Source organism: Pinus tabuliformis, chromosome 9 (genome assembly GCF_031772625.1).
Source record: "Pinus tabuliformis cultivar Carrire ecotype Pingquan chromosome 9, CPIR1, whole genome shotgun sequence".
Classification (NCBI taxonomy): Eukaryota; Viridiplantae; Streptophyta; class Pinopsida; order Pinales; family Pinaceae; genus Pinus; species Pinus tabuliformis.
In genome coordinates, this window is record NC_142307.1 from 1347991226 (window position 1) to 1348004028 (window position 12803).

Below are 12803 nucleotides of genomic sequence, written 5' to 3' on the forward strand. Positions count from 1 at the left end.
TTTAGGCTTGAGAGACAAAAATGTACGAAAAGGGACCATGCATAGTTTTCTTTTTCATGTCCTTTTCAAACTCTCTAAACATGAAAAATATACCAAGTTACACCTTTGTCGGACTCGTTAAAATATTAAACGACATCAGATTCATCACCATGACGAACATGAGCTTATCCTTCCTAGGGCTCATTAATATTACTAGGTCAGATTCATTCGAAAGATGGACTTATATTACAAGAATATGCTATCCCCACCAAGCTTGTGTAAAAATAAGTAGGGTACTCGCCAAAAATGGTGAGGGAAAATTGGAAGTATTTCATCAGTTGTATTCACTTGAGGCAGCCTGTCGCTCTTGAACATTGACACTCATCTACTATTCGTGTCAGGTTTTGGGACATCCTCACTCTGTCACTTGCCTCCCTGGGTTTTGCATTATCCATTTTAAACCTATCATATGATCTCTGCCACGTCACCATGACCTTTGATCCTATGATGTCAAATGGTGCCAAACTTCGGAGTCGTGTCATCCATATGTTCAAGATAAGTCTTCCTACCTCTACATTGTCTGATCATCTTGGATTACTCTCATTCATTATGTTCCTGTTTCGTGTCAATGATGAAGGATTCATTATGACCTTTCTTCGACGAATTTATTCCTGTGCTTTTCAGCTCATTATCCAGGAAGTTGATCTAGAAACTCCTTTCTAGTACCTTAGAGCTTGCATGCCTCAATGGCAAGTTTTTCACACTCGACAATAGGTTCTCATCATTGGCCTTTGATTGAATGATTTCACGTGTGTTCAACTTCAGTTCCTTATTCACACCTCATGAATAGTGTTGTTGGTACCTTGAGAGCCATTGTCATTATTGGTGGTTTCTCTCACGCTTGTTAACGATTCACATCATTGACCGGTAATCAAGCGATTTTCTAACATATTCAACTTCAACACATTTATTCACATGTTAGAATTTGTACTTTGATCGGGTCATGTTGGAGCGCAAGACCCTGGGCTTAGATTACAAAAGTCCAAGTTGCGAGGAGTAATGAGTCATTCATGATTATATACATGATTCTTTAGATAGATGGTTGCGCCCATTCCGTGGATCTATTTCATATGATCCCTCCAGTCAGATGGTTGCATCCATGCCGAGGATCCATGCACATGATATTTTTCTTAATGGATAGTTGTGCCTATACCATGGATTCATGTAGTGTTATATGCCTCTCATGTTTATCACACATGACTATCAGATTTTAGATATGTACATGTATGCTTTCTTACAGGTTTTCCGACGACAGAATCCGGTTACCCACATCCACTTGTAAAGAATTTCACCCCTCACTCTAGTTTAGCCTTCACGCTTTGGGGGAATCTGTTACACAACATTTTGTCACTATCCCTATACTCCCCATCCACGATCCTGGAGGACATCTACAGTGAACCCTGTTAGACTCCGTCTCATGTCAGAGATTGATTCTTCTTCAAAACCCTGTTTTGAAGAAGAAATCATTAATGTGTTGTTTTAGATTATGTAATTTATCTCCAGCTCTTCAAAAGGGAGCAGCTTCCTCAGCTCCTATCTCTGCAAAATCACAAACACAATTCAAAGCATCATCAGCAATCAAAGTCTGGCAATTTAATGATCAAATCAACAATGCCTTCCGCTCCTTCATCCATTACTCGTACACGAAAAGCTTTGAATCTTTCCAAGATCAGTTTACTTCAAGCAAAGATGGCGAATCTAGTAGCAGAGGCTGCCTTGAATGAGCAACCAAAAATCTCCAAGTGTGTTGGATGAAGTTAGAGAGGGATCGCGTGGGAAAGAGAATTCTTCTGGAAAATTGATGCTGGAAAATTGATGTTGCAGGTCCAGATCTTGATCAAATATTCATAGCCTCATATACCCTTTGCTGTTGCAGAGTATTTTTCCTCATGTGTACCTCACAGTTGGTTGCTCGCAAGCTATGCAAGTATGCATGCAAGTATAGGCCACTAAAGGCTCAAAACCACGACCAGGATTTCCAGTTTATGAAACTGCTTGTGGTTACAATGGCATTGAAATCCAGTTTTATGACTTGATTCCAGAGAATAACTGGGAAGTTGACTTGGATCAAGTAGAGGCATTGGCCGATGATAAAACTGTGGCAATGGTTATCATTAATCCAAGCAATCCTTGTGGTGCTGTCTTCTCCTATGAACACCTATTACAGATTGCAAAAAACCACAGGACACTTAGGAATCCTTATTGTTTCAGATGAAGTATATGCGCACATGGTCTTTGGAGGGAGTAAATTTGAGGCTATGGCAAAATTTGCTTCCATCACACCAGTCATTACTCTTGGAGGAATTTCAAAGCGATGGTTAATTCCTGGTTGACGGTTTGGATGGCTCGTTGCTTGCGATCCTCATGGCATTCTTAAACGGGGCAAGATCCAAGAAGGAGTCGAGATGCTCATAAACACAACTCCTGGTCCTACAACGATTGTGCAGGCTGCTTTTTGAGCAGACATTACACTTACTAGAAACAACAGCAGACATTCTCTATGGTGTCACTCAAGGCCGAAGGGATCTATGTTTATCATGGTGGAGATAAATATATCAGCCCTTAAAGACATCAAGGATAACATGGAGTTTGCTTCAGCACTAGTTAAGGAAGAATCAGTGGTGGTACTGCCAGGTTCCACACTTGGGATGAAAAATTGGATAAGAATATCATTTGGAACTCGTTCTGCTACATTGGAAGAGGCGTGGGATAGAATTGAATCGTTCTGCCAGAAGCATTCTAATACTATAGTAGCCGAATCGCCGACTATGGGATTATCTCATTAATTGAAGAATGCGATGGAACGCAGTCTTGTAAAACTGTCGATTTTTGAAGAATGCCTTAGTGTAGATTTTATATTTATTCATTGATGGTTTTGTATTGCAATCCCAATCATATAGTGTTTACGCTTTTTTCAAATTAGCAGGTGATTTTGATTCGGGAATTTTTGATATCAAGGCCAACCTTATAAAGTTTCAAGGATCTCCTCAGACAGTACATGCGGATCCCATGTTTGGGGCTTCAACCACTCTGTTCACATTAATGATTGATCGTGGAATGACATTTGAGGCTGCGTCTGGGTTGTTAGATCAGAATGCTAAGATTGCTGGCTGTCGAGTAATTGATGATCATATTTATATCTAGCTCATTACAGTGGCTTGTTACAATTGGGCATTGTATTCATGGTTATTACTGTGATCACATGCTCAGAGTCTATAAATTTGTGGTTCTTGCTCGCATTACTTTCTGGTTCGTTGGCATACGTTGCAGTATATAACTATTCCTGGCGAAGCATTCAATTTTGATAGTCCAGCAAATCAATTAGAAGAGCTGGATACACGGGCCCCAGTTGTAAGGACCACTCGCGGGAGAACCCAGATGCTTCCTTCCCGCTTCAAAGGTTTTATTCTTGAACCATGGAAGAAATGTAATTCAAAAGGTTTGAAAAGCATTGATACCACTAAATTGAATATGGTTTCTAAACGTAGAAATAGAATAACCATTCCAAAGTCTTTGCCGAGATCTTTTGAATCTGCTGATATAGACAGTATGCCAAGTCTTATGCCTAAAGAAAGAACAACATCAGGGGTTCCAGTGAAGGGTTTGCATCCTCTAGAAGAGTTTGATTTGGGTGATATTGTCTGGGCTAAGTCTGGAAGGCGTGGTGATCCTGCCTGGCCTGCTAAAGTTATCGATCCAATCCAAGAGGCTCCAGATGCAGTTTTGAGTGTTTGTGTTCCAGGGCGGCTATGCGTTATGTTTTTTGGCCATTCTTCGGGAAAAGGGAAGGAATCCTTTGCATATGCATGGGTTCTGGATGAAAGTCCAGCAGGAAGGGAGAAAGGCGTAACTATGACAGTTACTGTAGCACATTTTGACACCGTCAAATTTCATGTAGTATTTTTAGATTCTCCCGGGCACAAGGATTTTGTTCCAAACTGGATCGTTGGGGCGTCTCAAGCAGATGCCGCAGTCTTAGTTGTGGATACTTCTACAGGTGCATTTGAGGCAGGGACGGACAGGCAATTGCGCATGAAACTGGATGTCGTGGCTTGTTTTCTCCTCACTATCACCACCGCCACTTTCACGAATGATGAGGGCACCCCAAAAACAGATATTTACAATAAAAAAGGTTTTCTCTTTAGATATGGAATTGGGTGATGTCAACCACGCCAGGGCACTAAGTCCGGTCCTCATTCACGCCACAAAGACATCAACCGCAACAGAAAAATAGGAACTAATTTCCTATTTCAAGACCTCAGAAATCAAAAAGATATGCGCTCCATTATTTGTCTTTTAATTAGCCAATGATCAGAGGATTTTTAGGGACACGGTTCTGTTTTAGAATAGAAGAAAATGCTCTTTCCTATTTTTGTAATTGCAGTTGAAACAACACCTTTGCTGTTGGACCGATTTGTTTTTTCCTTAGCAGATTTTTATTTAATGTATTAACAATAAAAATTCATGGGTAGGAGAGAGGGGAGAGTTTATGAGTGCTGAGAGTGCTGGAGAACAGAGATTTCAATGTACAGTTTTTGGCAGGGATTTTTAATGAAAATTTCACAGCTCTGATTTCTGAGATCCCTGTGGCATGATGATTTAGCATTAGTTTTTCTCTTGTTTCATATGTAATCTGTTATGTTTCATTTCACTACATGATCATTTCTAACTGAACAAATGAAGTGTTTAGGTAAGAATTCATGCCTGCCATGCTCTGCCTATAAGTTTGTTCATGTTTAAATGTTTTCTACTGTTTAAGGAGGATTCAAAGTTATTGTTTGCCCTCCTTAGCTCCTCACTAGTCTTGCCATCCCGTTTAAAACTAGATTTGATGCTAAATGTCTTGCCTACCTTGCCTCAGTCGATAACCTGTGTTGTTCATTATATTTCTCTGTTTCAAGCTGTGATTTTGCCCATGCAGCCCAGAAAAACCCCGTTATTGAATTAAAAACCCTAAATCAACCTTTCTAATCAGTTTACTAGCCTAATATCAGTGTTACCCGTTTGGTCATCTCATCAATTGAAAATCTACCGAGATTGACCGAAGAGAGCCTTCTCCTGCCCCGTAGGGCTAGCTACGAGGCTGAATGGTTTGATGTTGCCTTGAGGTTTACCTTTCTCAGCCTGAGGTGAAATCTCAAGCACTAACATACTGGCGACCATACTGGAGAGAACAAACTTGTTTGTGTGTTGACGTGTTATTTCATAAGTCTTAGACAGAGCCTGAAGTTACGCCAGGTAGCCTTCGAAAACGCTCTTGTTTTACATCAGCGTTAGTAGATAAACGTTGCTTCAGTCAATCTCCGTGAGCTTGTGAATATAGCACTTCATTTGCATTTCACCCCAGTACATGTATCAAGTTCAGATCTGATGCTGATGGTGGACAGCAGTCAGATACATATGCAGGCTGAACCATTCACCTGGCGACTCCAGCTCGATCCAGACATTCTAACGCTTGCTGATCTTTTTATGCAATGGAAGGGTATGTGGCAAACCCTACCCTGTGTGAAGCTGTAGAAGAAATAAGAAAGCTGTTAGTAGATACTGAATTTGATGAAAATGTTTTCAATGCTTTGCTTCAATGTTTGGAATCCTTAAAAGTCCTCAAAACTAGTGTCTGTGAGTTAATTGTTGAAAGAATCGAAAAGTTGATTCAGTGTCTCGATGAGCAGATTCAGTCATATGATTTCCAAGACCCTAAAAAGTTCTTGGAAATCCTTCCTCATTCGAAACAAGATATCATAGAATTGCCTATAGTCGTTTACATTGACAGTGTGCAGCTGGCAGTATGTGTTGCAGAGTTGGGGCAGCCAATAGAGTCCAGCTTCCGTGATCCTATTGCGGCATACATGGACATGTTTTTCAGTTTGATTGACAGATCAAGCTGTCTTTTCTGTGACCAGGGTCAGTACGTGCATGAAGGGCTGCCAGCAATTGCATCTGTGTTCTGGTGGCAACATTCTCAAGCGGCATCATTTTCAGGTTTACTCGAATGGTTAATATGGCATTTTAGCATTACCTGATCTATTGTTTGTACAGTAGATTAGAGTAGGTTTTGTAAATAAATAAGCAGCCATAAGGGCAGCATCTTGTTTTAGTTTGCTTGAAGATTGTTAAGTCATTTTCTCAGTCATTTCAATCTTGAGATCAGATCAAGTTCAGTTTCAATTTGAAAAATAAGTCAAGAGTTGTGTTGATGATGACTCCATTGCCCAATGGGTGGAGGCACTGTCTGCTCTCCCAAAGTTCTGCGGTTCTTGGCACCTCCACGGAGCGGCAGCTGCCATCCCAAGTGGAGCCGATGTTAGACTCCGTCTCATGTCAGAGATTGATTCTTCTTCAAAACCCTGTTTTGAAGAAGAAATCATTAATGTGTTGTTTTAGATTATGTAATTTATCTCCAGCTCTTCAAAAGGGAGCAGCTTCCTCAGCTCCTATCTCTGCAAAAGCACAAACACAATTCAAAGCATCATCAGCAATCAAAGTCTGGCAATTTAATGATCAAATCAACAATGCCTTCCGCTCCTTCATCCATTACTCGTACACGACAAGCTTTGAATCTTTCCAAGATCAGTTTACTTCAAGCAAAGATGGCGAATCTAGTAGCAAAGGCTGCCTTGAATGAGCAACCAAAAATCTCCAAGTGTGTTGGATGAAGTTAGAGAGGGATCGCGTGGGAAAGAGAATTCTTCTGGAAAATTGATGCTGGAAAATTGATGTTGCAGGTCCAGATCTTGATCAAATATTCATAGCCTCATATACCCTTTGCTGTTGCAGAGTATTTTTCCTCATGTGTACCTCACAGTTGGTTGCTCGCAAGCTATGCAAGTATGCATGCAAGTATAGGCCACTAAAGGCTCAAAACCACGACCAGGATTTCCAGTTTATGAAACTGCTTGTGGTTACAATGGCATTGAAATCCAGTTTTATGACTTGATTCCAGAGAATAACTGGGAAGTTGACTTGGATCAAGTAGAGGCATTGGCCGATGATAAAACTGTGGCAATGGTTATCATTAATCCAAGCAATCCTTGTGGTGTTGTCTTCTCCTATGAACACCTATTACAGATTGCAAAAAACCACAGGACACTTAGGAATCCTTATTGTTTCAGATGAAGTATATGCGCACATGGTCTTTGGAGGGAGTAAATTTGAGGCTATGGAAAAATTTGCTTCCATCACACTAGTCATTACTCTTGGAGGAATTTCAAAGCGATGGTTAATTTCTACTTGACGGTTTGGATGGCTCGTTGCTTGCGATCCTCATGGCATTCTTAAACGGGGCAAGATCCAAGAAGGAGTCGAGATGCTCATAAACACAACTCCTGGTCCTACAACGATTGTGCAGGCTGCTTTTTGAGCAGACATTACACTTACTGGAAACAACAGCAGACATTCTCTATGGTGTCACTCAAGGCCGAAGGGATCTATGTTTATCATGGTGGAGATAAATATATCAGCCCTTAAAGACATCAAGGATAACATGGAGTTTGCTTCAGCACTAGTTAAGGAAGAATCAGTGGTGGTACTGCCAGGTTCCACACTTGGGATGAAAAATTGGATAAGAATATCATTTGGAACTCCTTCTGCTACATTGGAAGAGGCGTGGGATAGAATTGAATCGTTCTGCCAGAAGCATTCTAATACTATAGTAGCCGACTAGCCGACTATGGGATTATCTCATTAATTGAAGAATGCGATGGAACGCAGTCTTGTAAAACTGTCGATTTTTGAAGAATGCCTTAGTGTAGATTTTATATTTATTCATTGATGGTTTTGTATTGCAATCCCAATCATATAGTGTTTACGCTTTTTTCAAATTAGCAGGTGATTTTGATTCGGGAATTGTTGATATCAAGGCCAACCTTATAAAGTTTCAAGGATCTCCTCAGACAGTACATGCGGATCCCATGTTTGGGGCTTCAACCACTCTGTTCACATTAATGATTGATCGTGGAATGAAATTTGAGGCTGCGTTTGGGTTGTTAGATCAGAATGCTAAGATTGCTGGCTGTCGAGTAATTGATGATCATATTTATATCTAGCTCATTACAGTGGCTTGTTACAATTGGGCATTGTATTCATGGTTATTACTGTGATCACATGCTCAGAGTCTATAAATTTGTGGTTCTTGCTCGCATTACTCTCTGGTTCGTTGGCATACGTTGTGGTATATAACTATTCCTGGCGAAGTATTCAATTTTGATAGTCCAGCAAATCAATTAGAAGAGCTGGATACACGGGCCCCAGTTGTAAGGACCACTCGCGGGAGAACCCAGATGCTTCCTTCCCGCTTCAAAGATTTTATTCTTGAACCATGGAAGAAATGTAATTCAAAAGGTTTGAAAAGCATTGATACCACTAAATTGAATATGGTTTCTGAACGTAGGAATAGAATAACCATTCCAAAGTCTTTGCCGAGATCTTTTGAATCTGCTGATATAGACAGTATGCCAAGTCTTATGCCTAAAGAAAGAACAACATCAGGGGTTCCAGTGAAGGGTTTGCATCCTCTAGAAGAGTTTGATTTGGGTGATATTGTCTGGGCTAAGTCTGGAAGGCGTGGTGATCCTGCCTGGCCTGCTAAAGTTATCGATCCAATCCAAAAGGCTCCAGATGCAGTTTTTAGTGTTTGTGTTCCAGGGCGGCTATGCGTTATGTTTTTTGGCCATTCTTCGGGAAAAGGGAAGGAATCCTTTGCATATGCATGGGTTCTGGATGAAAGTCCAGCAGGAAGGGAGAAAGGCGTAACTATGACAGTTACTGTAGCACATTTTGACACCGTCAAATTTCATGTAGTATTTTTAGATTCTCCCGGGCACAAGGATTTTGTTCCAAACTGGATCGTTGGGGCGTCTCAAGCAGATGCCGCAGTCTTAGTTGTGGATACTTCTACAGGTGCATTTGAGGCAGGGACGGACAGGCAATTGCGCATGAAGCTGGATGTCGTGGCTTGTTTTCTCCTCACTATCACCACCGCCACTTTCACGAATGATGAGGGCGCCCCAAAAACAGATATTTACAATAAAAAAGGTTTTTTCTTTAGATATGGAATTGGGTGATGTCAACCACACCAGGGCACTAAGTCCGGTCCTCATTCACGCCACAAAGACATCAACCGCAACAGAAAAATAGGAACTAATTTCCTATTTCAAGACCTCAGAAATCAAAAAGATATGCGCTCCATTGTTTGTCTTTTAATTAGCCAATGATCAGAGGATTTTTAGGGACACGGTTCTGTTTTAGAATAGAAGAAAACGCTCTTTCCTATTTTTGTAATTGCAGTTGAAACAACACCTTTGCTGTTGGACCGATTTGTTTTTTCCTTAGCATATTTTTATTTAATGTATTAAAAATAAAAATTCATGGGTAGGAGAGAGGGGAGAGTTTCTGAGTGCTGAGAGTGCTGGAGAACAGAGCTTTCAATGTACAGTTTTTGGCAGGGATTTTTAATGAAAATTTCACAGCTCTGATTTCTGAGATCCCTGTGGCATGATGATTTAGCATTAGTTTTTCTCTTGTTTCATATGTAATCTGTTATGTTTCATTTCACTACATGATCATTTCTAACTGAACAAATGAAGTGTTTAGGTAAGAATTCATGCCTGCCATGCTCTGCCTATAAGTTTGTTCATGTTTAAATGTTTTCTACTGTTTAAGGAGGATTCAAAGTTATTGTTTGCCCTCCTTAGCTCCTCACCAGTCTTGCCATCCCGTTTAAAACTAGATTTGATGCTAAATGTCTTGCCTACCTTGCCTCAGTCGATAACCTGTGTTGTTCATTATATTTCTCTGTTTCAAGCTGTGATTTTGCCCATGCAGCCCAGAAAAACCCCGTTATTGAATTAAAAACCCTAAATCAACCTTTCTAATCAGTTTACTAGCCTAATATCAATGTTACCCGTTTGGTCGTCTCATCAATTGAAAATCTACCGAGATTGACCGGAGAGAGCCTTCTCCTGCCCCGTAGGGCTAGCTACGAGGCTGAATGGTTTGATGTTGCCTTGAGGTTTACCTTTCTCAGCCTGAGGTGAAATCTCAAGCGCTAACAAACCCCACATACTTTCCCATCATGAAGAAACTCCCAGTATGTCCCTCTTCATGAGCAGAGTAATTCCCCTTTGCATCATTTCCCAAAAATCTTCCTTTTACCCCAGTTTACAAGACCGATGCTACTGACCATTTTCCTCCTCGCATCGATTTGTAGAGATTAAAACTAGCACTAGCATTGTGTGAAGCGACTGAACCTTTTTCCAGTCGCGTCAATCCTCTTTTGCCAAGTTTTTTAAATATGGAGTCGAAGCTTCCAGCTCTAGAAGCTTCGTAACGGAAGTCTGGTAGATGGTTGGGCTAGATGGAGCCGAAGAAGTTAGTTTGGGCTCCTTTCCCCTATTAGGATGGAACAAACTCAAGAGATAAGACCTTCTCCCATGATGAGAGGAACCATCGAAGCTATATAAACCTCTCTTTTCCCAAGCTAAACTAGTTTTGGGAGTGAGTTTGAATGATCAGCAAGACATTTATAGCTTGTAGCTTTCTGGTTTATGTTTGAGGGAGAATAGTGTGTTTGTTTTGGTTTGATACTGAAGGGAAGAGGCCTTAAAACTTCCATTGTTGGGGCTATCCATGAGATGCTAGCAGAAGAGTGAGAACCTGGATACGTTGGAGGAGACCAGTAACGTCAAGGCATTGGTTATAATCTCTTTCTGAATTTATATGAATACAACTATTGATTGATTTCCTACATGAAGTGTTATCTTACATATTTATGGCTTAATGTTCCTTGACTTGTTAAGTAGGATGAATACAATATTGTATGCTATCATGTTTGTTGTTGTTTTTTGTTTGCTTGTTTTAGGGATTGGAAGGAAGGGAACGAAAGATAGTTGGAGTAAGGAAGCAAGATCATCACCAAGCGGAATAGTGTTCGAAGAGGTAGGCCCTCTTATTTGATTCTAGCTTAAGGATATTTTCCATAGATTGTTTGTTTGTGGCTAGACCCACTCTCTTGGGCTAGAGGAATTGTTTGTGTCCACACTGAGAATTTACCTGCACCACAAGGCCTCATCCATAAAAAGGCTTCTAAGGATCAGATGGTAACCTTTTTTTAGTTGAGTTTTGGAGCTCTCTCATTATTCTCTCTCTCTCAGACACTCTTGGACACTTATAGTTTTATTGGAGCATTTCGGCATCGGAGCAAGAAAGGCAAAGAAAGCAAGAGGAAGAAAAGATCAAGTAGGGAAAGGAAGGATCAAGTAGCTATAGTGGGCTTCATTGTAGGTATTGACTTGCATGTGTATTTTCCTTTCTATGTTTGGAATGCATGGGATTGCATGTGGTTCTTTCATATCATGGCATGGGTTTTTCCAGGTGCGATAGTGTTCTTCAGCCTAGCCTTGCCCTTTCCTAGTAGCTTTGATGATATGGGTTATCACATTCGGCTAATGTGGGATGGTTGGATTGGATTCAAAGATGAGTTAGGTGGATCTCTGATCTGACAAACACATGGCCTAGTGCTCCTTGAACCAAACTGTTGATCGTAGTAAAGCCACTGGCCTAGTAACCCCTAAACTGGACTGCAGGTTGTGGTAAAGCTAGATTGTGTGCCTCAGTAGGCCTAGCAATCCTTGTCAGTGAATGGCGGGATATGCAGTAAAGACAAGAGGTGGATTTTCTCTCTGTTGGGCCTAATACTCCTAGGATGGGATGTATGGTAAAGCCTGGAGAGTATGTCTTGGCATAGGGCCTAGTGATCCCTAGATTAGACTGTGGATTATGGTAAATCCTTAGAAACTAGGAGGCATTCAAATTCCTCATGTTGTAGGAAGAGAAATCTGATGGCATTCATTATTGTTGGTGTTTTTGGTGTGTTCTATGAGTCCCACATTCATGCTTGGAATATAGCACAGAGGTGATTGGCTGAAGAGAGACTTTGCTCAGCCAATTTATGGTCGGGTGGAACGTGGTAGTCCCATCTCCGGTTGGTTTATTTCATTCATTAATGAGAAATTCATTCCCTTGATTTTCATGTGTAAATTTATTGATGTATATGTGGATTTCATCGTTGAAATGCTTATGATACTTTTGTCCCTATTATGTTGGTTATATGTATGTTTTATGACAACAGATATGTATGGCTCTCTACATTTTTTTATTTGTAAATAAATGGATAATGTATCTATGGACTAATAGATGATAATGCAACAAATGACAAGAGGGAACAATGGTTCATAGCGATTCTCAGATAAGTATGAGATCCCTACACTTAATTCTGTTGTTTACACCTGTAGGTTACATGTTGATGATATGTTTGACGAAATGCCTGGCATGGATAGTAGGGGTCTGATTAAGTTCTTATTCAACTTGTTTCTTTTGCATCATTGTTTCCCTATACTTTTACTGATTTTAAGCTATCGCTCCATTCTTTTTAGTCACCTGGGCTCTGGGCCTGAAAAAATGGCTTAAATCTCGGGGTTGTTGGCACAGAATTGGAAATTTTAGTCCCTGGTCGCTAGCAGGCAAGCCTGTGAGAGAGAATTTGGGTTTTTGGATGCTCTCTTGCCCATAGCGTGGGAGCAACTAAGGCCTAAGATGTCTAGAACATCACTGGGACTGTTACACAACATTTTTTCACTATCCCTGTACTCCCTGTCCCTTGATCCTGGAGGACCTCTACAGTGAACCCCGCATGCTTTGCCTTCATGAAGAAACTCCCATTATGCCCCTCTTCATGAGCAAATCATTTCCTTTTTGCACCATTTCCC

At 40.7% G+C, this 12803-nt stretch overlaps 1 pseudogene; it reads left to right on the forward strand.

Annotated features, from left to right (window-relative positions):
- Positions 1-1728: 1728 nt before the first annotated feature.
- Positions 1729-2825, forward strand: LOC149153499 (putative aminotransferase TAT2 pseudogene; annotated as a pseudogene).
- Positions 2826-12803: the final 9978 nt, after the last annotated feature.